The 27,233-nt window shown below is 42.7% G+C and overlaps 1 protein-coding gene across 6 annotated transcripts in view; it reads right to left on the bottom strand.

The window, feature by feature from the left end:
- ENOX1 (ecto-NOX disulfide-thiol exchanger 1) overlaps positions 1 to 24,168 on the bottom strand; it is a 568,173-nt gene extending 544,005 nt beyond the window's left edge. For all 6 annotated transcript variants that reach the window (XM_044249790.1, XM_044249789.1, XM_044249788.1 and 3 more), the window contains exon 1: positions 23,921 to 24,168. The gene's annotated coding sequence lies outside the window, so the exon portion shown is untranslated. The remainder of the gene's footprint in view (positions 1 to 23,920) is intronic.
- Between the last annotated feature and the right edge of the window lie 3,065 nt (positions 24,169 to 27,233).

Genomic DNA, 27,233 nt, shown 5'->3' with positions numbered 1-27,233 from the left:
CCTAAAACATAGGAAGATACTCTCATCTTGCTATACCACCACATGAACTTGTCACCTTTCCAAACACCTTGAAATTACTTCAGGTAAATGCAATAACTCTCAGGGCATGTTTCATATGGTTTAAAAAAAAAAAATTCTATGACCGTATATAAAACTACACACCTTCACAGAAACGACTGCATTAGCATGTTACAAATATCAACTCCTCGCCCACCGTCTTCAGATGTCTCCTCACTTTAAGACATTAGACTGGACTAATGTCGATGAGTTAGGACCGGCCTCTACTTGCTTTTCAACTAGCAGGACCCTGGCGCCTCTTCTTTGAAGCTCCTCATTTGTGTCTGCTGAATCACCCAGGGTTCTTACTATGTAACATTTTTAAATGTTCACAATGTTCTCACTGCTTTAAGCCAAGTCCGTGTCACTTTCCAGCCTTGATTAGTAAAATACTACAAACTTTTACAAAAGAGGAATTAGAAACACTTTCCAAGAGTCAGCAGACAGGAAGAGAAACAAAACTAAAGTAAAAGCATGTGTCTCTGCCCTTCTCTAGGTCATGCGGCCTCTTCCTGCAAATCTAATTAATGCACATCCTCTCCCTCTCCTTTCCGTACACCTAATGTCAAGTAAAACTGGACTTACTGGCGCAAGGAGAAGAATCATGCTTAATGTGCCTGGTTGCATCTGGGTTGGGTATGACTGCTGAAATCTATCGTGAGGGATAGCTCAGTGCCCGCAAAAGTTTGAAGAATTCATCCGGCAACATCTCCCTTAGGTGAAAAATTAATAAATTAAAGGGACGCTGGGACAATTTAAACTTTGTTACCACTTCAGTCTCTCCTGCTTACAGTGTGCTCCCTCTTCTGAGCTCTGGGAGAGATGTGAGTTAACCATATACTGACTGCATTTCTGGCACACATACCTCCCCTCCCATTTCCCCTGGACGCCCCGTGTCGTCGACAGCCTACTGCTGAGAAGAATGAAGAGAAGGTGGCCAGGTGGCAGTTATCACTCATTCTACAGGTCATCCAAGTCTCAGTGTTCTGTGATAACTGGGGGTGTCTAAGTTGGCTTTAACTCTCAGAATCCCAATTTTCTTTCTTATCAACTTCCTTACCTCCTTCATGAGCCATGGGATAAAATCTGAATTTTACTCTCTAGGACTGCTCCTGAGTCTTTGAACTGGTAGTAGCTTTAGTAAATACTGAATTAGACAAATCAATATAGAAAGAAAAGTGGCTCATTTGGTTAAGTGCCCAATCCTTGATTCGAGCTGAGGTCATGATCTCAGGGAGATCAAGCCCCTGTGGGGCTCTGCACTCAACATGGAGTCTGCTTGAGATTCTCTTCCTTTCCCTCTGTCCCTCCTCCCACCTTGTGCTCACTCTAAATAAATAAACAAATCTCAAAAAAAAAAAAAAAAGGTGGAAGCACAACCTGGATTTCTTGCCTCCAAAAAAAGTAAGTCAGTGGTGTCCATTTTCACCAGGCAGAAGTTAATAATCTGGGGCAAGCACTAATTTGGAATCCAACAATCCAAAAAAGGCACTGTGGAGAGCTGTGGGAATTTGGCAAGAATTTACTCTCTCACAATTTACAAAACAATACTTCCTATACCTAGAGTCAGAAAATATTTTTAGGAAAAAAGTGTCACATAATATGAAGCCTGTGGAGTAGTACATGAAATATTTATTCAATGTTTATATTTTTTAATGTAATTAAGGTGTCAAAATGATTCATTCAGTTCTCAATTATATCTACTAATGGGGTTGATTGATACACTAGTTTAAAATGGCAGACCATGTAGTTTTATCACAGCTAATAAATCCACACTTTACTATTAATATACAGGTGCACAAACAGCTTTTTAATTTAACAGAGTTCATCATTTCAGAGCTGTGAGAATCTTAAACGGTCATTTTATCCAACCCTCTTATTTTACACTTAAGTGAAGTTAGGCTTAAAATGTTTAAGGGACTCAAACAGTTGTTAAATGGAAGGGCTGGGCCTTAATCTAACTATTCCAACTGACATCATGAAGAAGAGCCATGAGGACCGTATTCAAAAGAAGTCTGAAAACAAATTAGCTGCCTTAGTTAATGTCCTCCGTCCCTAACCCCATCCTTTATTTAACCCTCAGGACTTCCTCCCCAAAATACCAGCAGCAAAATGCCTACTGAGAACCTCTTATGTATAGTCTCAGGTTTACTTGATACTCCAAATTTAAACAGAACTTAACAACCTTTTATTCTTCTGTGGTTGTTGACTGTTATCATCCATGAAGAAGTAATTCACAGTATGACTTAGAGAAATTTTTATTGAAAATTGCAAGCCTACAAATAAGCAAAAATGCTTTTATAAGTCAATAATGCAAGGAGGGTAACATAACAACTTAAAAATAGAATGTAAACACCACCGAGAAGTAGAGTTACATATGTTATCACAGTAGATAAGACTCAGAGAATCGAATCCCAAACATAGGAGAATTTATCCTGTTCTTGAAGAATTTCAAAGATTCGCCAGCTTTTCACAACATTCTTTAGCAGCACATTTTAATATTTACCTCTGTCACCACCGTCGTAAAACACCCATTTAAAAACCTACCTACTGCAGCTTAATAGGCACAGTGTTTAGTGTAATTTTGCCAAAATGAGGTTGGTGAAAATAGAAACATGTGCCTCCCGAGTATAATCCAGAAGAAAAAATTCCCAAAACCTGCCCCTCCTTAATCCCAGCCCATACCCTGAACTATCTATGAAAATATTTTAAAACATAAAAAAATTAAAATGATGGAGAAAGTTAGACAAATCCTTAAATGTTTGTGGAAAAAGATACTACTGGAACAGAAGGCCTTGTATTCCTCCTAAAGCCAGGTTGAGCCAGCAGAGAAAGGAGCTTCCTTAGAACACCACAACCAGGAGCCAGGATAATTACAATAGAAACACTTTATTTCAAATCATGAAAAGAGTTACACTTGATCTTCTTGTTAGCAGGGGCTGTGCAGACAACAACATTTACTGTGAAATGTAAGGGCAGATAACAGCCGATTTGAAAGGGGATTGTGTAAATCTAGTTAAAGAGCAACTTTAGAAGATTATTTTCAATTACTGAGATAACATCATGGCTCTCAGAAAAAAAAAAATGGAAAGGTTTGTTCTTTACACCACATACAGTGTACAAAATCTAACAAAACTGCCTGCTTTCCAGCAATAACATCAGCCAGCCGCTAATATGCCTTCTCTCCACTTTACCCTCCTTCTTCAAGTCATTTTCAATTATTTCTAGCACTTACTCAGCTCTGTGAACAAAAAGTCATTTTCAACCTGAGAAACAGCTTCAAAAAACCAAACCCTTGCAAATAATTACTAAAGCCTTTAGATTTTCAAGTGCCGAATACACATAACATGGGAGACCTCCAAACTGGGGGCTGGGGTCATGCAGCAAAAATGCACTTGTCTGTGGCTGGTAAAATGGCATTTACTTCTCCTGCCAGAACGTTTCGCTGAGACCATCTGGGCCCCCGTCCCCAGTCACTTCACCTTAATACATGGGAGGACACACGTATTCATACACTGACCAAAAGACAAGCTACACCTCTCAAGCCACATGAGATAACCTTGTCACCTGAAATCCCTAGTTGTCAAATCTTCAACACAGCTTGTGTAGAGGGTGTCAGTGATGTATTTAGAAAAAAGAAAAGAAACCCTAAATAAACAACAAAGAACCTAATGTAAAGGAGAAACATCATACTAGGAAGCAGAAAGCCCTGTCCCTTTCTGTAAACTGTCATTTACAAGTGATATGACCTTTCCAAAGCCTCATCTCCTCTGCTTATTCTCAATGCTCCAGCTACTTCACACCACTTGCCCTGGGCACACGGCGCTCTTCCCTGCCTCCGTGTCTCAGCTTTAGATGACCTTCCCTACTTGGAGAACCACTCTGAAGCCTCGTTCTCATCCCCACAAATGGTACTCTCAGTTCCCTCATCTGAATGAAAAGCACTTTGCTATGGGAATCTTGAACACTACCTGCGGCCAAACGCTGACCACATAGCGTTATCTGTGCCTGTCTACCCACTTCCTCGACACTGTCTCTGCTCCTCAAGGGCAGAGAGCATCTCATCTTTGTACATTAGAACCGCCAAACATTGAGAAGCCCTCAGTAGAAGCCTGTGAAATAAAGGATGGATCGATGAAGGGATGAATAACAAACTGCATCAAATTTCATCACCTTTAAGACAGCGATAACAAGGGCGCCTGGGTGGCTTAGTCAGTTAAATGTCTACCTCCGGCTCATGTCATGGTCCCAGCATCCTGGGATCGAGCCCCGCATCGGAGTCCTTGCTGAGTGTGGAGCCTGCTTCTCTCTCTCCCTCTGACTCTCCCGCTGCTTGTGGGAGTGTGTACACACTCTCTCTCTCACTCCAATAAATAAATAAAATACTTTAATAAATAAATAAAACAGGGATGATAATAGTTACTCAGTTCATTAAGAAGTTATGATGACCACAAGATGAGGCGGGGCTTTACAATTTGGTAGGTATGGTACAACTGCAGTGATTATGATAAAAATGGAAATATTAAAAAGCCATAATGTACGAATACAGCATGAGGGCTTCACATACAGTAAAAAAAATTATTATCCATATATACCATGTACCTAGGCTTGACCCAATTTTGATTATTTTTTCAGAAAGAGATACTAAAAATTTAGAAAAAGCACACTTCACTGTCCAAAAACTGTTATCTAAACCAAGTATCAGAACTCAGAGAATCACTTCACATATGGTTCTCCCTCTACTAATGATGCACATTTGTCCACATGGACGTGTGGGCAGAGGCAGATTCTGCTCTGTGATGTAAACTGGAAAACACTTATTCCACTCCCATGCTGCCATCTCAAAACATTTTATAGGCAAAACTGCATTTCTCTGTAAGAACAGGTCCATGATGCACCGGAGGGTCAGGGCATCCCTTTAAAGAGGAAAAGAGAACTGAGGAATTTTGAAAGGGAACAACAGCCAGATAAGGAGCTCATATTTCAGCTGTAGGTAACTGAGGATGGTATGTTAAACATTTCTCTTCAAACACCGCTGTTCTTTCTAACCAAAATACTCTCTTATCATAGAGAAAGGATGCTCGCATTTAATCAAGACCACTACTGTGACCATAATAGATTCTAAAGCAGTTTCATGAGCTGGAAGAAGCCCAGTATCTATCCTACCCATGAGCTCAGTCCAGAGTACCGTGTCTTCTCAGGCCCTAGGACAATGCGGCATTATCCCTAGAATAGCTCAATTGTAGAAAGACCAGCTTTGGTACACGGAAGTCTAAAATCTATTTAATGTCCATTGCATGATTATTCTAAGGTGACAAATTACTGTAAAATTACGTTTAAGTCCCAATGTTCCCATTATGTAGAAAACCTAAACAGATCTAGTTCCTAAACGTTTAGACACAGACAAGATCAAGCTCTGGCCAGTCCAAATCCTACAAGACAGTTAAATTAATCTCATCACCAGCTCGAAAGTTAGGAACTGAGAGTTCTCACTGTAAGGACAAAAAGGCTGTCCCAGCTGCAAGTTCTCATAAGCTACTTGGCCCATCATCTGCCCAGCTACAGCTGTGGCCAGCTCAGTTCACCCAAAGAGATTCACACTCTTGTGGTGCCAAAATGAGTGTCTCTCTTTAAAAAAAAAAAAAAAAAAAAATGCCCAATTGAAAATAACTCTCTAATCTGCATCCTTTCAATAGAACTGAAGTGCACTTCACCAACACAGAGCACGGGCATCTTGAATTAGCAGAGAACTATTTTTAACACATGAAGGATAAGATATGAAATTAGTTTCACAGGGAATGAGAACCTTGGAGATTATTTACTTTGCCTTAATTACTTTGACTCACCATTAATTTAGCTTTCCTAGGGTACTAAATATTTCACGCTAAGATTTTGAGACTAAAGAAACTTGAGCACAGATTTGGAGCTTTGGAAGCCCGCTCCAGCATCCTCAGCACTGAGGCACGGATGCCCCCGTTGGGCACCGAAGTCCATTCACGTCACGCTGCTAAATGACATTTTCAGTTGCCGTTTCTGTATTGTTTTAACCCTGGGACTCGAAGCTCTGCCCCGACTATACAGGGAGCCAAACCTTATTCAGCTTCTGTTTAACTCCTCAGCCAATAACATCACTAGGGCTCACAGCTACTCTCTCGACTGCCAAATAGGGCGAGTAGCAAATGCCTCGAGCCAAAGAGAGAAAAGTTTAGACTGCACCCTTTAAGTTTTTAATGATCAGTGCAATTGGGCAATGGAGTCAATTCCCAGTAAAGGCGACCAAGGAGACATGAGAGCAGATATTCTGTAATGGGTTCATTACAGCCTCAGTGCGGAAGAAAGCACTTGGTTCCCACTAAAGCACCTACAGAGAGCGGGGTCTGCCGTGGACAGCTGGGTATTCGCCAAGGCCCTGTACTCTCCCCCCTGGCTCTTAATCAGTTGTCCACTGGCAGACACCACAAACAACGGGCAGGGCAGGGCAGCCAGCAGGAACCCAAGGACAGCAACGCGCTTGTTGCCAGATGCAAAACAAGTCTCACTAGGACCACTCAATCTGTCAGAGCCCTCCAGCTCCACCTGGCACTGGGCAGCTTAGAGAGGGGGAGGATAGTGAGAAGCTGAGAGAGTGGGAGCTCTCCTTTTGGCCCCTGCCCACAAACAACTCTTCCTTATTCTAACTGGCAGAAGAACCGACCCCATGTTACATAATTCCATTCCTGTGAGTTTAAGCCATCACTTTTCTCCACTAAACACGCTACACCCTAACAGTTTCTTTTCTTTTTTTTTAAGATTTTTATTTTTATTATTTACTTGAGAGAGAGAGAAAGCATGAGAAGGGGGAGGGTCAGAGGGAAAGGCAGAATCCCCGCTGAGCAGGGAGCCCGATGTGGGACTCGATCCTGGGACTCCAGGATCAAGACCTGAGCTGAATGCAGTCTCTTAACCAACTGAGCCACCCAGACATCCCCAGTTTCTTTTTTAATAGAAATGAATTTTTGCTCTTTATTTATAAGTTGCTGTTTTTTCTTCTTCTTCTTGATCAGGACATTGTTTGAATTCATTGAGCCATATCCGTCTAGTATTCTCAACACAAAAACAGAGCAGCCAAGTTCACACATCTCCAAAACTCTACTACTTCTCTACTTCGTAATAAAATTCTGTCATGAAAATAGGCTTCCATGATAAACATTTCTAATTTAACAATGATTTCTACTTCTTTAGCATATTTGTAACTTTGGAACATGCTCACATATCCCACACACTTTATCTTACCTATTTTTACCATTTGGCCTCTTTCCTCATGTCTCAAGCTCATGGGAGTCCCTACCTGCAGCCCCCACAGGTTAGCCTGCTCCCTCTGTCACTGTTGATCCAACTTCCTTGTTTTCTAGTCACAGGCCTCATTTGGGCCATTTGCACTTTGGGCTCGTTTTTCCCATTTACAATTTTAAGGTGAATCTCTCCAATGCCATCTTAATTTTAATACTAGACACTATACTTCTTTCATATCATCAGTTAAAATAAAACAAAGCAAGTTGTTATCAATAATTTTTATATGGAGAGAAGGAACATCAGAGAGCAAAATGTGGTGAGGGAAAGGGTTTAGAATTCTTGCTTCTTCCACGTACTAACTGTGCAGTGGACTAGTTAATCTTTCTGAGTTTCTGTTTCCTCTTAACTGTTGATTAAAAAAAAAAAGGTCATTATGAAGATTAAACAGGATGGCATCTACCACTGTGCCAAAAATACTCAAAAGACGTTCTCCATAACCCTGAGATTTTCTACTCTGTTTCCATTCAAATGCCCTTCTCATTCACATTAATAAAGGCCATCCTGGCAAATAGCATCTTTCTGTCATTGTTTCCCTGAGAGTGTATAATCCATGAGCTTTCCCATTCACTTCCCCAAAAGGATGACCAAGGTCCTGCCATCCCAGAGATCATGAATTTCTAAGTTAGCTTACTTAAATTCAACTGTAAGAATTTCAGAAGTACCGGGGACGCCTGGGTGGCGCAGTTGGTTAAACGACTGCCTCCGGCTCAGGGCGTGATCCTGGAGTCCCGGGATCGAGTCCCACATCAGGCTCCCAGCTCCATGGGGAGTCTGCTTCTCCCTCTGACCTTCTCCTCGCTCATGCTCTCTCTCACTGTCTCTCTCTCTCAAATAAATAAAATAAAATCTTAAAAAAAAAAAAAAAAGAATTTCAGAAGTACCATAGTTGAAAGTGCAGACTAAACGCATGTGTGGCCCCCATCTCCCAGCATTTCCAGTTATGTTTGGCTGGTCTTTATGACTTGCATAGGAATGAGGACATAGACAATACAGAGTGACTGCAGGGCACATGCCAATGGGAACATACAGATTGGCATTCCGGGCACCCCGTCTGTTCCTGAGCTGCCATCCACCAAACAGCAGGCGTGCAGGTCTACCCACATTGGAAGCAATTGGAATAATGTCATTCCCTGGTCACATTACCCAAGATGGTCCAAGTAGAAGCAGCCCAGGATTTCAGTTCAATGATTGTCAGAGGCTCTCTTTTTCTGGGTAATGAGCCCCTAGAGCTGTGGCAATTTTGTTACCATGAGAAGCATGAAAAAGAATATTATAAAGAAAGAATTCCTAAATCCTGATTAAATCATGTCTGAAGCCCCTCCCCACAGGATTTTTCAATATATTCTTACTGTTTAGCTTTAATTCTTATTATGACTTCGTCCTGGGATTTGTATTAATTGCATGAAAAGTAGCCGATAAAAGCATTCTGTCATTAGAAAGATAACATATATTTACTGAAAAGGACAGCTGCCCACCACACACTATTAGAAAAACATAGCAGGTTACAGAATATCACATACAGCAAAATTGCATTATTGAGAACTTCATCTGTACGTGGTGTGTGTGAGTAGACACACACACACACACAAAGAGAAAGAAAGAGACAGAAACATGGGAAAAAATTGGGAAAAGATTAATGAAAATATCAGTAAGGGCTAACTCTAGTATTTCTGAGGAATTTTACTTTCCTTTTTGCATTCTTCCAGAATGTATGCCCCTGTACAACAACATGCATTTTTGTGGAACAGAAAAATTAAGCTTTACAAAAAAAAAAAGCTGGCTATTTACTGATTCTGTTTGTCTTTAGTGTAAAATAAATGGACAGCTTTGCCTCAGATCCCTCTCCAAACTAAAGTGGTCTAGGGAAAAAGATCAAAGCCAGGCAGGCACTCAAAATATTATTTCATTATAAAATTCTATGATGAAGCAATGAAACCACTCTAAGATCTGAATTTGTACATGCTGAAAAGGAAACACAGCCAGAGGTGCCCAAGTGTCTTTCTAGAAGACTGGAAGTAATATTAATCAAAATGAGACATCTTGTAGAAGATGAGCACTTCTTATTCAAAGAAAGAAGCTGCGGGGAGAGTACCATGCTCGGCTGCCCATAGGAAGGGCCTTGCACAGAGGCCAGTTAAAAGCCACATGGGGTGGGGGGGTTGTCGGGGTGCTCTTGTGCTGGGTAGAGTCGAGGGCTTACCTCTTGACTGCTGCTGGATATTCACACCCTTTCATCAGCAGGAGCCTTCTTTCAATCTCCAAAGGTCATAGTTTCCAAAACAACAACAGCAGAAAACTAGATTCTCTATGACCTCTTTCAGTTCTAAAATTAAAATACAACCAAACATATTCCAGAAATGGTGGTGGGGGAGGGAATTATTTGAATGGGATAGAAACATCTGCGTGTTGGCAGACTCGGGCTAGAAGGAACAGCTCTAAGTGTGCTGTTAGAGTGCTGGGTTAGGAAAACCTACCAGAGGCAAACAGAAACCAGAAGCCAGACAAAATCTTGATTTGTTGATGGGTGGATTCTTACTACAGTTTGAAAGATTTTCTGACTTTCAAGTCTCAAAAGCCTGGCTTCTAAAATCAGTTAATTAAAGTGAACATCTCTCTAAAAGGAATCCTGTAGGTACAAGATAATTGCAAAAACACTAGGATGGTTTGTTTTATAAGTTCATCTTCCGTTGTTATAGATTTCTTTTTACAATAAATTGCTACACTGTACCTACATTATATTTCATGACAATGCTGTTGTCAGCCACAGCTTGATTCTGGGAGAGTCACAATACTCCAAGAAAGAAAAGAATCAAAAACAAACACCACCCCATAAAACTGTTTATATTCCATATTTGTCTTTAGAATCAAATTAAAGTTGCATCTCCAAAAGGCACCCATCCCACACAAAATTATGAGCATACACTAGATTATCCATTTGTCTCTCCTGTGTCTCATTCTAATTCATCTCTCCTTGAAGGACTGTTGGCAGTCTGCAATCTTAAAGGGCATCAGAATGAGAAAGGAGACAACAATAGGTGGTTCTCAAACCTCAGTTCCAGGAAGAACCCGTGCGGGTCCCTCTCTAGTCTGTTTGCATCAGCACTTTGACGTGGGCTTCAGTATCTGTACTTTTAACAAGCAGCCTACCAGATCCAAATAGAAGATGGATTACTCTTTGGGAAATAGTAATGTAAATAAGCCATTGAAACAGATAATCAAACTTGCTTACAGAACCCCATCCTGGATCATTTTCCTCTTCTCCAAATCTATGGTCTCTATTCTTATCCCTTGCCTGGGAAGCCACGACCACCCTCTGTCTCTGACTTGACCACTATTTCCCAGTCTGTTGCCCGGCTCCCGCTCTTGCCTTCTCCAACCCTTTCTCCAGAAACTTGCCAGAAATACCTTACATACTACAAGTCACACATCGCTCCCCTTAAAACTCTTCAATAATAACTGCTTAATGGGGATGGGGTTTCCATTTGGGGCGATGAAAATGTTTTAGAACAGACACCGATGGTGGTCAGACAACATCACGAATGTATTAAATATCACTGAATTATTCACTTCAAAATGGCTCATGTTATATGAGTTTCATCTCCATTTGAAAAAAGAAAAAGCAAAACAAAAGAAAACAAAACAAAACCAAAAAAAGCCAAAACCTTTCAGTGACTTCTTATTGCAGTTAAGATAAAATCCAAGTGCTCCACACGGGCTGGTGGGTCTGGCATAATCAGGCCCTAAGCCACATCTCAGCAGCCTCATTCCCAGCTACTGCTACGCTCACTCTCTGCACTCCACCCACACTTGCTGTCTTTCAGTGGTTATGCGACCCAAGCTCTATCTCACATGAAGACTTCACAAATGGGACTCCCTATCTGTGGGGAGTTGGGGATTGGACTTCCCAATCATTCTTCAGATCTTATCAATTATTTTCCCACTATGAACCTTCTCTGATTATTTCATCCTTTCTATACCCTGTCAGAGAAACCTATTCTTTTCCAAGTTCTTATCAAGAGTTCCAATAACAGGAATACTTGGGGGTTACTTAATACCCTTTCCAGTAAACTGTGGGCTCCTAGAAGGACAGGAACAGTGATTCATTTTTGCTCACTGCTATATTTCCAGCCCTAGCATGAACTGGGCACAATAAACACCTATCCATTGGGCACAAGAAATATGTATAGCATGCTTTCCTCCAAAAACATTAAATCTCTACTACAGAATGAGTATCAGGCTAGGTTGCAGTAGTATGTGAAGTTTAAGATACATCATCCAACATTATTCGTTTAATAACGAAATGAGAAAAATCACAAACTACTTAGGGCCAACTCAATACCATAGAGCACACCAACCAATGCACAAAAACAACTTCTCTCACTTCTACAGTGCCTGCTCTGTGCTTCTTGATAGAATCAAGTCTCTACTACCCAAGAAAATTCCTTTTAAAACTTCTCTCTCCATGCCACTGCACATTACTGAGCAATGAGGAAAGAAACAGGGACTCTATCTTCGCAGAAAGATGCAACTGAGGGGCGCCTGCATGGCTTATAGGGTTAAAGCCCCTGCCTTTGGCTCAGGGCGTGATCTCAGGATCCTGGTATCGAGCCCCACATCGGGCTCTCTGCTCAGCGGAGAGCCTGCTTCTCCCTTTCTCTCTGCCTGCCTCTCTGCCTACTTGTGATCTCTGTCTGTCAAATAAATAAATAAAATCTTAAAAAAAAAAAAAAGAAAGAAAGAAAAATGCAACTGAGGTGAGTAAAAGTCCAGGATTTAGAAGGATGTCATGGGAAACCGTTAGTTGCTCTCACATAGGCACCACTTCTCAGAGTAAAAGTGTATGAAGTACTACTAGGGGAAAAGGACCGGAACCCAGCCAGTTCTGAGAGCTGATGGGAAAAGGGGCATAGAGGAGAAACTCACCTAAGAGCAGGCACAATCAATGTTTTGTTACTAAACAAACTGTTCTTTAGAGATTATAGGTGAGCAAGTGATTTATTTTGTCCAATCTTGCTCCTGTATTAACTGGAACCCTAATTTGTCCATGAGGCTGAAGTATGTCTCAATTAGTTGCCTTCAAAGCTTATGCCCATTTAAAATAAACTTATTTCTTTTCCATTGTCTGCTTGCCCAGAGCTGCCTAATCTACAATTCTCCTGCCCAGCACTCACCACTTCTGATCATTATGGAGAGCAGAGGCAAGCAAGGAGCCTTACAGGCAGCTTCCAAAGAGATCCATCTGTTCATAACTGTGTGTGCTGGCCCACAAAACACTCTCCAGCCCTGTGTCCACTGCAAGGACAGGAGAACACCAGGACCTGAATGCATCCATAGCCATGCTACAGGCTACTTTTCAATATTTAAATTCTTCTTGAGCTAAAGCTTTGAATTTTCCCAGGCCCTCGTCCAGCATCCCGGTAGCGGTTTGCACGGCTGTCCATTTAAAGAGCATCCCCACTTGTGCTGCAGTGCCTAAAGGTACTGTTCCTGGTCTCAGAAGTGAGGGCCACCTGCAACTGCATTGTTTGTATGACTTTTTGGACATCTCAGTCAGAGAAGCTTGAAAGCTTTTCCGTTGCTCCAGCTCCCAGCTCTCTGTCTCAGTTGGGGACCCCCTGGAGAAAAGACAAAGCTGCCTGATACACCCAACTATGAGACCAATATGGTAGGAACCAGCAAGACTGCTCGTGGTCACTGCACTGTCTTAACACCTTCCCTAAGCATACTAAGTTTCTCTTTCATGCCCCTTCCTTAATGTAGCATGTGGCCATCACAGTGGCTCCCAGCTTTGCTTCCAGTGACAGGGCTTCTAAATGTGCTTTATACTGGAAGATTCTACTGAGTCCTGTTGCCTTCTCACAAAAGCATTCTTAGTCCCACTGTTACCATTTTTTTTTAAGATTATTTATTTATTTGACAGACAGAGATCACAAGTAGACAGAGAGACAGGCAGAGAGGCAGACAGAGAGAAGTGGGGAAGCAGTCTCCCTGCTGAGCACAGAGTCTGATGCGGGGCTCTATCCCAGGACCCTGGGTTCATGACCTGAGCTGAAGGCAGAGGTTTAACCCACTGAACCACCCAGGCGCCCCACCATTGTTTTTGTAACAGAACCACATATGCTTCTATGAGAGATGAACTAGAGGAGCTGATAACACAAATAAACAGCATCCTTGTGCAGAAAAGTGAAGTGGCAGCAAAACTAAATCCTAATGTAGCAGACATATGCCCCATACACCAAAGCACATTCAGGAGTGCGCCACGAGACCGATATGTGAACATGGGCGTAAGGGTATTATACATGGAGATGATGTCAGAAAGAACTGTTAGTAGAAAACAATAGGGAAGGTTAGTAAGAGAGGGGCCTAAGGACAGAATTACAAAGACACTAGGGGTTACTGTCAAAATCCCAATTATAGCAGACAAAGGGAAATATATCACACACTCGGAGAAACTGTCAAAATCCCAAATATATCAAAGGGAAATATATCAGACACTAGGGGAAATTGTCAAAATTCCACATATATCAGACAAAGGGAAGTCAGTGTTGGAAAACCAGAGACTGGGAGTGGCTGAACAACTGGTCAAGGAATTGTGAATCTGGGTGGAGAGGTGAGGTTACAAACGCAGGTGCTTTTGACCCAGACTGGAGCTAGTGAGATTTTGCCAGTGGAAGAAGCCGGAGTGACAGAAGAAGAAACCCTCATCAGATTTATATCATATCTGTGCTTTGAGAAACTGCAGAACACCTAACTAGGAAAACAGAAATCTCTCCAAGTATTTTTTTACAAGGGAAATTTAATATAGAGAATTGGTTACTCAGGTGATGGTGGAGCAGAAAGCCTAGCAGGATAGCGAGGTAATCCGAAGACCAGCAAGAGCAGGAAGCTGCGACCTCCCCAAGGCTGAAGAGACAATAGCAAGAGATTATGTGTCTGGAGTCCATGGGCCAAGGTCACTTGTGAGCAGCTAGAACCAGAGCCAGTCTGTCAAGCATGAGTGGTGCTAAGGCAGGAGGGATTCCCACTGCCAGGGATGCCAGGGAAAGAAAAAAATAGCCTGGCTTTGCCCTTCTCCCTTCTCTCTCTTACCAGTGTCTCCCACAGGCTAAACGCAGCGAACCAGCTAACTCAAGAAATCCGGGAGAGCAGCCTGAAGGGGTGTGTCCCCCTCCCAACACAGCGAGGAAGAGGGGAGGGCGGGAATGCTAGAAGGAAAGGACAGAAACTCTGGTACAAAGAAGATGAGTTACAGTTAAGTCTTGATAAGCAAGCTCCGTTTGCAACAGACATACTTTTTAAAAAGGTTTGCTTACTGCCATGTAATGATGCCAATAATAAAGTGGTCACGTGGTAACAAAGTGGAAGCTATACCATGGCTTACTGACCTTCCTGCCAGGTTAGGTGACCCCTGAAGTCACTCTCCAGAATCCCAGAGTTAGAAGAGGGTTAGGGAATTTACTCTCTATTGCCCTTTCTTCAGTTACCAGTAAGCCTGGTCTGGTCCAAACAAGCGAATATTTTGTTTTCAAAATTTTCAAATGAAAAAGACTCTTATTACTTTTGAAAGTAAAAAATATTGTTAAGTATTGAATAGAAGAAAACTTTGCATGCACATGTGTGTATGTACACCCAGATGATTACAAGTAAAACTGGGGGAATATGAACAAGATTGATGGATTGTACCAACCAATCTCCTGGTTATAATATTGTGCTATAGGTTTGCAAGAATACTATCACTGGGGAGAAATAGGTAGAGTGTACACAGAATCTTTCTATGTTATTTCTCAAATTCCATATGAATCTAGAATGATCTCCAAAGAAAAAGTTTAATTAAAATATCATAAATAGGGCACCTGGGTGGCTCAGTGGGTTAAGCCGCTGCCTTCAGCTCAGGTCATGATCTCAGGGTCCTGGGATTGAGTCCCGCATCGGGTTCTCTGCTCAGCAGGGAGCCTGCTTCCCTCTCTCTCTCTCTCTCTCTGCCTGCCTCTCTGCCTCCTTGTGATCTCTGCCTGTCAAATAAATAAATAAATAAAATCCTTAAAAATATATATATCATAAATATGTGCATAATACTCCCTGTTAATAAGGCTACATCCCTTCCATTGTGTTTCACCCATGTTGTCTTCAGTATTTCCACTGTCATCATCTGTTCTGTTAAGCAAGGCCTAGGAAGCTCTCTGCTGACCCGTTCTACTTCTTATAATTCAGTCTTCTCCTTGCCACTGGCTCAGTGCTACTTTTGCAGAAATATGATGGTGTCAGGTTGCTCTTGTTTGATTATTCAGCCTTTGCATTTCTGACTACAGACAGAGCCGGAGTGTATTTATATATGGGACAATTAGAAGGCTGCCTAATCTTATTTCATTCATCTAACCAGCTTTAACCTGTTCATTTCATGATTAAGCATTTAATTCAAAACAGCTCTTTCAGCGGATTTACTCTTTCCTTCTCCCACCTTCTGCGCCCTTTGATCTCCTTCGGGAGCTGATGGCCCAAGAACAGGCAGGAGAAATTGCAAAGAAAAGCCTGGAATTTTGACAGAGCAAGAGAAAAGAGCCAGCACCCCCCATCCCCCACTCATTCACTTAGCTAAAACACAGGCTATCAGAGAAGCAGGGAAAACAATAGACATAAGTACATGCTAGGTCTTCCAGAAACCAATGGTAGATGAAAATCACCTCTTAGTCTAGAGCATGGGAGAAAATCACTGTTCATCACAAAATGGACATGCGATGCAGGCATTTCTGCAACTCTTCTGTTCTATATAACTCCACAAATCCTTCCTGTAAAATATAACTTTCTTCCTTTAATGATCTAGTAGTGAATTATTTATATTCTTCAATTTATCTTCCTGTCTTCTTTTATTTATTCCCAGACTTGTGCTACTTTAGTCTTGAAAGGCTGACCAAGATTACAGGCAAAGCACAGGAGTCTCCAAAGGGTGCCAAGCCTAATGTCCAGGGCAGGTCCATGGTGCATGGCAGAGCAATGAAATCTCATTCTTGGAATGGCAGCCAGCTAAAGGGACCACACACTGCCAGCCTCCATGTCATGACAGCTTTTCAGCAAAATCCATTTTGTGTCCCCACAGTTACTACCTTCGCTTTGGCGGGCATCATTGCTTGCCTGGGCACTGCCACCTTCAACTGATCTCCATGCTCCTGACTCTCCCTCTGTCAATCCACTCGCCAGACACCTGCCAGCATGACCCTCCCAAGATGCAAATCAAAAAGGATGATGCCCACGTCTTAATCCATCAGTAGCCCTCTAGCACATGAAGCACAGGTTATCTAGCACATGGCTGTTGTGGCAGATTCACTAGGGAGTTTGGGGACATAGTTCAGAACATGTGTCAGCAATTGTATCGGAGGGTCCAAGATGCAAGATGCTAGTGTGTCACCTCCCAGCTCCCTCCTGTCATTGGCTTAGGCCCACTCCTGAAGCCATTAACTTCACTGCCCTACCAAGCTGCCCTACATGTGGAAGAGAAAACCTTCAGGCAGAGAACAGAGGTGATTGCAGAAAAATTCTACAGACATATATTGGAGCAGTGGGCATTTGGGCAAACAAGTATGAAAGTGACCATGTCTGCTCCCACAGGCCATGTCCCTGAAGTTTCTGATTCAGTAGGTCTGGGATAGGACCCAGCGATCAGCAGCATAGCAAATGTTTCATGGGACTGTGTTGAACAAACAGATTGTAAAAACACTGCCTATTATTATTAAGCTCAAAAGCTTTTCATTGTCTGTCTGCTGTTCTGCTCTCCACACCTACTGACCCTCCTTCACAGTCACCTTTAAACCAAACCAAATTTGTGCACTTTCCTGCAAATAGCATTATCTCTTCCATGAGCAGGAACTGTGCCTGAAGAATCCTTATCATCCCCAGGGCCAAATACTGTACCATTCACATAGTAAATGCTCAATAAATTATTTTTTAAAGAAATAATTCTAGAAGGAAATAGTATATTATTTAAGTGTTCCCTGAACAAAACTATCTTCCCCATGCATCAAAATAGTAGGTATAATTCTACTAGTGAAATTAAACAAATATATATTGAGCACCTAATGTATGCATGAGACTCGGGAATCCCTCCAGAAAAGTACTATAACTTTTCTCAGTACACAGCTTAACATCTTTTCTTCCCCCAAAAGTGAGGTCTTTAAATAGAGATGGGCAAACAGGGAACATGATTCAGTTCCCGCCCATTGGATGTGGTATACCTCCCTCTCCCCAACCTGGTATGGCCCCAGGTGCGACATAGAGAAGTGTTTTTAAAAAACATGGCAGGGCTAACTTTCCACTTTCACAGAAAAGTGGAACACAGGAAAGCAATCTGTTGGAGCTTTGCTGATATGAAACTATTAATGAATCCCTACAGAGGAGATAACCAGCTAGGGAGTAGTGGAAAGGTCAAGGACGTTTAGGACTAACCGGAAGCATGTCAAACTTAACCTACCTTGTGGTTCTGCCAGAGTTGTCCGTAGAGACACTATTACTCTCCACCTACTTTCAAAGATGGAACAGGACAAAGAAGAAAGTCTTATTTCATTGTCACTGAACTCTTGGGATTATGACTTCTTTCAAGGACAACAAATTTGGTTCCTGGGATCTAGTGGTAACTTTGGGCTCTACCCCTTAATTGCAAAAGAGTTGCTGTGGTTTTTAAGCTACTATAAAGGTGCTCTCTTGCAAATGAGACCAAAGCAGAGGTCTGGCCACTCGAGTCACTAAAGACCTCATCTGTGACTTTTTTCCGACTGTTTGGGACATTAACCACAGTCCCTTGGCCACTTTCCAGTCTGGATAATTACACTGGGGCTAGCAAACTTCACCCTCCAGCTCCAACTAAATAAAGTATTCCTTTGGACTAGCTGCCATAACCTTTGTTCTGCTGCTGTGGGCTATTAAAGAGCTATTCTGTACTTAGGATGGCTGTATTTGTGAAAAATCAATACCCCTGGTATAACTTCCTGCACTGACAAGAAGTATATTCCACAATATCTCACTGGCCAAGTTATTTTTTTAATATAATGCCAGAAACAATTAGAAAACCAGAGTAATTTCTTCTCTATCTTCTCAACTTTTACAATTCACACAGATACAGACTGAAATGTTTGCAACATTATATCAAGAAGGAGGGCAGATGTATATTCCACAAAACACACACTGAATGTCTACCATATGCTAGGCTCATTGTAGCTACTGGGTATTGTTATAGAAGCCATGGGTTATGTTCTCAGCATAATGTGAGAATTTTCCAAAGGGAATAATTCAATTTAATTCTTCCTGTGCTACTATATTTCTGAAAATCTGAATATATCCACTTTACTTAATATATCAAAATTAGCATGCACAGGGCTTCCAATAAAAACACTATTTCCATCCACTCTTGAAAGTGTCTAACAGGACTGGGGCACTTGGGTGGCTCAGTTGGTTAAGGGCCCACCTCTTGATTTTGGCTCAAGTCATGATCTCAGGGTACTGAGATTGAGCCTGATGTTGGGCTCTGCACTGGGCATGGAGCTTGCTTGGGATTCTCTTCCCCCACTCCCCTTTACCCACCTCGCTCTCACTGCCCCCCACCAAAAAAAGAGTCTAGAGGACCTTAAACTCAATGTGTATGTAGATATGTGTGTGGAAGGATATGTGTGTCTAAGAATGAGAAAATACGCTTTCCTGGTTAGCTTGGGGGATAACAAATACTGCTTGGATGTATATTTATTTATTTGCTTGGTTTTTTAGCAACCATCCTACTTGTGTGGGTGAGAGTTTACAGGTTATAACAGCAGAAGCAGGCATAAGGAAATTGAAAACGTAAATATCTCGTTTAAAGCCTTTTTTTACTGTATGAAAAAAAAGCATAAATCAAGTCTTTTAGTGTTCTATTACAAGGATGAAAACAACAGAAGGGGAAAAAAGTAAGTATTGTGTGTTCGTACATTTACATACACATATATTATCCTGTACATGAAGATGGGAGAGTGTCGTTAAATACCAAAATTCCAGTGGGCTAAATTATGGATGAACATCAGAATATTTCACATCATTCCCTGCAAAGAGAAATGGTTCAGAAATAAAAAATAATAATAATAACAACCTTAAAATTCAGATTAATCCTACAGGATCCAAAACAAGTACTTGCCCAGACAAACTATAACCAGACTGTGGAAAATGGTTTAAAATATCAGTGAAGTTCACTTGAAATCCGCCAAATTATTATTCTGTTTGAAAATCCTCCTAGCTAGAACAAGTTAATAGCAGGCTTCTAAATCTAGGTTAAACATGCTGTAAATCAATTTATTCCCCCCTACAAATCTGCTAAAGTGCATGCTTTTCTGGTGAAAATAGTTCTTCAGTGTTACTTAATACTGTCACTTTATTGTTTCTCCAAGCAGTCCACTTCAAGTTTTTCTACCTAAGTTGTTAAACTCGTATGTTTGACATAAATAATAAACAGAGAAATACACGTCGTTTAAAATAGCTTAAGGAACCTCAAAATGTATCACACAGGCAATACATTTCCTAAGTTTTAGAAGAAATGCTTAATAATGCATATGTGATCCAAGTTTGCCACCCAATAACTTATTCATTATCATTTTGCTAAGTGAAGAAACAATCGGCACTACTACCATCTCACACAGATAGATGACCTGTCCTCCACCAACATGCTTCAGGTAGCACCTTTGGCAAGACAGCTTTGATAAAAGACTGAAATGAATTTTATGCAGAGAGACACAGTCTGTCCCATGGACTTTCAAGAGCCCAAATCATACACCCACAGTATGTCTATCACGTTGCAGACAGAACAGGTGATTAATTAGCTGTACTGTTTAAACTCTCACCAGTTTACAAGCTGACCGACACAATCTTCAATCTTATTCCCGTTTAAAATTCACACAGAGAATAATGGATCATTAAAGATTACACAGAGGTGTAAACAATTAGCAAAGCAAGGGACAGGGCTTCCCCATTTTGGAGAAAAAGGTGGGAATCACGGTCCTCCCATCCGGACTTCTGTAGATGGGAGGAAGAACACAGGATATACAATGCATCTAACACCGAAATCTAGCCTGATGTCAGTACTAAATGTTTATGCCCAAGAATTCCTTTATTTGCTAAGTATCTTTATCAGAATAAAAATCATTTTTATATAAATTTTATGTAACTCAAGAACAAGAGTGATTCCAGGGAGGAAATGGAAAAAATTTCCAAGTGTGACCCAAGGGAAGACATTCTAGAGATGACTTAGTCACCAGGGTCAAATCACATCACCTCACTGTGCCTCAGTGTCCCATAAAATGAAAGAGGCCACCGCATGAATCTCTAATTCCCTGCTAAGAGTAAAATCCAGCTATCTATTTAGATATCATAGAGAACTCAAGTTTTTATAAAATCCTAAGAGCACCTGATGGCAGCAGAAAATGTGCTTACAGTGTTTAATGACTATAAAGGGAAGAATGAGAAGGGTCTAAACAGTCCTCTCAATCTTACATTTTTCAGTTTATACTAGGCTTAAGAGGGCAATTGGAATTAGATGCTTCATTTCATCCCACAATCACAATATAATTCTTATTACAATAAAAATTTTAAATACTCTTTTTAAAAACATCCCAAAAAAGAAACAGCTTCACCTTATTCAAATGAAACTTAGATCTGTCTCACTTGGAGGGTTTCAATGCTTGAGCTACAGTATGGGTATCAGGATGTGGAAGCAGCTGTCACTGCTTTGTTTTTCATTCACAGTAGGTGGTTGCCAAGCAACAAAATACTATTGTCTGTTTCCATGATCTATTGGCCAATTCTACTCCTGGTAATGCTTTCTACGTTTAAAACAGGGCCACCTTTTGGACAAGAAGAAATGAGAAAAAATTTTAAGAATGACAATAACATATAAATAAATACACTGAATGTACCACAAAATTATGTATATACATATACAGCTGTATGTGGATATACATACATATATTTTGCATCTATGCATATGTATATGTGTGACTATATACATTGTTTTTCTACCTACCTCAAAACCTATCTAAATTTGAGAGGCCAAGAACTAGACTCTAAATTCCTTGAAGGCAAATCAAGGCATGACTTATGAATATGAAAACATAGTAAGAATTATTTTTTCAACAATAGCAATAATTTCCATTTTGTTACATGTATCAAATATGTCCCTTGAATTAAAGTCTTACAGTCAGGAAGCAATTCTGTCTACTTACATAAAAACAATAATAAATGGAAAGACTTTACTATCTACTTTGGAATTACCTAAATATGTTTAAAATTCTGTGTGACTTATCATGTGCTATTACTGTGTACAAAGATAATAATTGAAACAGAAAAATTCGGTTGCTATTTACACCCAAGAATCTTAAAATACATTCATTTTTAAAATAATTGAATTGTTCTCCCTGGAATAGCCTCATGTGATTCTCACTTTGTTTTGATATGGGTCCCTGGGGAATAACAGTCATGCTATGTTATTCTTGCATATCTCACTAGCTTGCAAATAAAATAACACAGTGTACTCAATATAAAGTTGTCAACATTAACTTGCATCAGTTGCTGTTTGTTTTGCACTGACAAGGCTTCTAAAGATAAGAATTACAATATTCTTAGATGTACAGACACAACATCAAAACAGCCTGAAGGAATTAAAGCCTGAAAATGCTAGAGGCAATCACGTTCTGAAATGAAGAAAAATCAGTATCATTTATGCATACATATATATTTCTGCAAAGGACCTAAATACCGCCAGAACAATCTTTGGATTTTATGCAATGCTCATCCGTCTTCTTTCACAATATTTCAAAAGCACTTTCCCTTAACTATTTAGTGCATCCCTCTAAAGGAACTTTTAAAATTTCACTTTTTGAAGTTCATTACCACTTGCACATCTATATATTACAACAAACTGGAATAAACAAAATCTATTAAATAAATTGACATTACTACTATGAAGTCTCATATCAAAAGGACAGCGCTAGCAAAACAGAAACAAAGTGTGCTAATAATGATCAAAATATTGTCCAAAACTACCCCTTTTCTGGGACAGAGCCTTCTTCAGCAGAACCCAGACACCCCTCCCCTCAATACCCATCCGGATTTCTCCTTCACATTCACCCCGTAAGTGACCCATTTTTTCTCCCTCCGCTTCCCAAGCTCGCCCACTGTGTCCTTCCTTCTCACAAGGAACAAAATCCATCCCACTTTCTCCATCCTCTTCAGATCTCTTAGCCACCCATTACTTTCTCGGTACTACTGGACTCAAACCTGCAGCCCAGTTTGCCACGAACCTCTGCATACCCACTTGGTACCCTCATTCTTCTAGATATGCTTTAAAAACCTCTACCACCAGAACGAATGCAGTATTAATAAAAGTAGGGTTGCGAGCCAATTTTTGTTTTTTGTTTTGTTTTTTAATTACAGCAGTAGAATGTTGAGAGATAGGAAGAAAAGCAGGAGTGTATTTGGAGAAAAGAGGGTGGGTGAGTGACTACACACAGCGGTGTAGACGCGGGGACCCTACCCACCCGGATTCCCCACCTGTCGACCCCACTTCCCCCATGTGCGCGCAGCGGGATGACAACCACAACACTCCAGAACCACCCCCCTCCGGGAAGGAGGCGGGGTTACGCCTTCAGCCAATCAGAACCCGCGAACTCCGGGTGTCCAACCTATGGGGTGGCCGTGGCCGTGCAGGGGGAGGACGTGGGGTGGTCGGGGAGGGGCCGCGTCCGTGGGAGGCGCGCACGTGTCGAGTCCAGGGAGGCAGGGAGGCGGAGAGGCGGCAGGCGTCCAGGACCTAAGGCGCGGGCTCTGCACCCTGGCAGCCACTGAGTCCAGCTGCCCAGTGCCTCCTCTGCCTCCTGCACGGCGGGCCAGGACCGCTTCCGCCGAGAAAGACCCGTCCAAGGTGTCTGAGTTCCCCGTGTTAGGGGACAGTCACAAATAACAACAACACTACCTAGCGCAGAGGAGAAGGGGAGTAAAGTTTCCGGCCCGCACCACAGCGGAGTCCGCCGAGACAGTGAGGACAAGGAATACAGGGCGGGAGGGTGACAATCGGGAAAGAAGAGGACAGCCGGAGGGCTGCGCGAGCAGGACGCCGTCCCGGGTGCTGTGCAGGGGTCGGCGGGCGCCTGGGTGCGCTGTCCAAGGTGCAGGGGAGGTGGGAAGCGCGCGGCGGGCGCGAAGCCCGGAGCCAACACCGGCCGCCGGCGGCGGCGGCGGCGGGGAGAAAGGGGAACAGCAGTCTGGGGCGCCGGGCACCCCCAGGCTCGTAAAAGTGACAGGGCTAGAGCTAGGATAGAGCGGGAAGGGCACAGGGGGCTGCGCGGAAGCCCCGAAGCTTCACGCACCCCTCCCCACCAGCCTTACCTCTAGCTCCATTCCCCTCCCCCTCCCCGGAGCCCACTCCCCTCCAAGCCTCTGTCCCGGGCCGTGGCGGGGGCGGGACCGGGGAACCCCGGCTCCGAGCTCGGACACCCCAGGGATGCTGCGGGCCCCGGGGCTGCTTGCTTACCTGGAGCTGCGGTACCGGGAGCGGGGGCAGCCCGCCGCGCGGAGCCGGGAGCCGGGCGCTGGGCGCGGCGCGGCTTCTCCTCGCCTCGGCGTCTTCCTTCTCGGCTTCTCCCAGACTCCGTCCCGGGCACGAAGCTGCAAGACGCGGCCAGGCTGCAGCTGCGGTTCCCACTGCTGCCTTCGCCGCCGCTGCCGCAGACAGAGGACGCCCCGTGGCGACTGGAAGCCTGTGTGAGTAGCGGCGCCCGAGAGAGTGGGATCTGCTGGAGACTCCACGGCTCGGGGCGCGCGGACATGCGCACGCGCGCCTGCGAGTGTGAGTGTGAGTGTGTGTGTGTGTGTGTGAGTGTGTGTGTGTGTGTGCGTGCGCGCGCGCGCGCGCGCCCACGGGGTGGGGGAGTCGCGAGGGGAGGGGGAGAGAGGCCAAGAGATGCTCGTAGGGACCGAGGCAAAATTCTTTGCCCCCGGAAATCCGTAAAGCCAGAGAAGGAGGATCGAACACGCGTCTAGCGGCGGGGAGCTGCCCGCGGGGCGGCGGCAGAAGGGGAAGGGAAGGCTGCACAGAGCGCTGGCTCCGGATCCGAGCGGGTCGGAGCCCAGCGGAGAGCGCAGCCACGGATGCAGCAGAGGCGGTGCCCGCAGCCCTCGGTCGCGCTGCCCCCTCTAGGGAGGGGCCGAGCTGCTCGCTCCCGCCACCGCCGCGGCTGCTCCGGACTTCTTGGCTGAGCGCGGGGGAACAGAAATCAGGACCCCATGGTTGGCACTGCAACCTTGGAGTCTCTCGGCCCACTAAGGGGCCGAGCAGAGGACCCGGGCGCACGTGGCCGACTACCGGCTGGAGTCGGCGTGTGCAAGCGCTGCGGGAGTGGAATGGGCGGTGGAACCCCACCGAGTGCGGCCCACCGCCTCTAGCGTGTAGGGATGTGGGGCGGGGGGCAAGGGTGAGGTCGGTAGTAGGTGAGGTGAGCTTGCACGGTCCGGAGGAAGGGAGGGTATTTCTCACTCCAGGTGGAATGCTGCCTCTTTTTCTCCTCGGAGGTCACTTTTCCTCAAAGTTAATCCACTTCCCAGGTAAAAGTGCCGGTCTTTTCTTTGTTCGGATTCAGCTGTGTGCAGGCAGCCAAACACTGCCTCTTTGAAGTCAGGCTCTGCCAGGAAGCGGCCGGTGCGGCCATCCTGGGGCCGCTGTTGGCCTGTAAAACACTACACTCCTCCATTCATCCAAGCCACACTGTATACACCTTAGAAATAAAAATCTTAAACACATTTACACCCCCTCCCTCCTAAAAGATATATCGTCATAGCAGTATTCTTTTCCACGCTTATTTTAAATTATAAGTACAATTTTATTCAACCAAGAATTTCTTGAAATATCATAAGGTCTGAGTAATACTTGAAAATACCCTTCTTGACAGATTCCTTTGCGCAAGGATTGTGTTTTGCATACCTTTGCATACCCTCCAGTACTTAACACAGTACCATGTACATTGTGTGTTTTCTATAAATGTTGAATGAATGACATTGTTTTCTAGCTTCACATGTCCTGAAGGCAAAGACCTGGATGCTGGGAAAGTCATTACCATCCCACTAGGCTTACTTGATTTAAACTTGCACCATTTCCTAGTGTGTGGCTATTTTCCCCTCTAGCAGCCAGAGCACCAGCATAAAAAAAAGACTACAGGGAATACTAACCCATGGTGCCGCCTTACCAAAGGGGGCAAGGGAGCATGCTGCAGAGAACCCAATGGGATATCCTGGGTGTAAGAAGGCTAAAGCATGCTTTATTTCAGTGCTGGGAAAATCTAACCTCTTAAAACAGGAAAGTCACTGTTCGTTAGCAATTAATAATGTCCCTTTTAGAACAAGAAGAACAGGAAAAGAAGTTTTCAGAGAAATGCACATTCCTACTAGCTTGCTAGTTACAAGCTTTTCTCCTGTTAAGAGATTTACTTGGTGGACACTGACCAATATATGCAGGGTCAACCCAGACTACTATTTCTGCTGTAGCACCAAGCCCACATTCTTCAGCCTTGGTATTTCTACAATCACCGTCTTAGAAGTAAAAGTCCTCAATTTTACATTCCATGCTAAATTTCAATTCCTTTGAACTCAGCCTCTTCTATGAGCTGCTTCTCTCTCCACTCATGATATCACAGCTTTGAAATATAACTGAAATAAAGTGAAAATTAAAGTGGATTTATTTGGGAGCTGCCACTGTGTTCTCTAGTGGGGATCCCTTTAAATAACTTCTCTTCTGTCCCTCAATTTACAGTCTTCTTAGGAGCCCTTTGTTGTGATATGGAATTCATGTGCTTTTTTATGTTGAACTCAAATATATGCTATTTAAAATTTTTACTTGAAAGAAGCTCTAGAATTTGCAGGGGGAGCAGAAAAACTCTGACACCCCCAAATAGATTCTTGACAGTAAACATTTTAGGTATGAGTCAAAATCTTACAAAATAATTTTAAAGCTTTGTTTTCCTTAGAAAGTTGCCTTTAGGCTTTCCAGATGCTTGTCTTACTGAGTGGGATAAAGAATGTAACAAAGTTTTAACTTCTCTGATGACCACCAAAGAGTGGTCTTTATAAAAATAAATACATTTTTAAGAAGCCAATATTTAAAAATAAGTAGGCTTATAGCAATCTTAATTTATGTTAGTTTAAAAGATAAACAATAGAAAGGCTAACATCATAAGATATGTATAGTGTTTATGACCCACTTAAGGATAAAAGTTTGGAGGAACAGGTAGAATTAAAATCATAGGTCCTCAAGCTACTTAAATACTAAATAATAAAAAGGGCTACTAAGAGATTCACTGTTACATGTTTTTATAAGTTGGACTGAGCATCAATAGCATAATCATAAAGGTCCTATTTTTCTTCCTAAAAAAGCCTTGCTCCTTAACATAACTGCTTTTTTCAATTTGCAGCAGTGCAATAAACTAGTGAAACATTAACTTTCTTAACAACACAGTATTGAGGAAAGGTGGGATATGCAGAGAAACACTTTAACCTGATTTGACCACAACTAACTAATCTATTCTGTTATTCTAAATTAAACACACACACACACACACAAGCTTTCTACCTCTGAACTGGCAAATTTAGGCTTAGATGAGATGGCCCAGGAAGTCCAAAGTCAATTCCTCATGCTGGAAGCCGACTGCCCCAAATTTCCTGAAGGGAGGAGACAGGAACCGTTAGCTGAGGTGCTGCTGTTGATCTTAGTGTTGTGAGCATGCATAAGAAGACAGGTAATTTCTCCCATAATTAGGTTCCAGATCACTTTGTCCATTCCAGTTTTATATGATAAG

This window comes from Neovison vison, chromosome 5, assembly GCF_020171115.1.
Source record: "Neovison vison isolate M4711 chromosome 5, ASM_NN_V1, whole genome shotgun sequence".
NCBI lineage: Eukaryota > Metazoa > Chordata > Mammalia > Carnivora > Mustelidae > Neogale > Neogale vison.
This window is presented reverse-complemented; position numbering and strand designations above follow the sequence as displayed.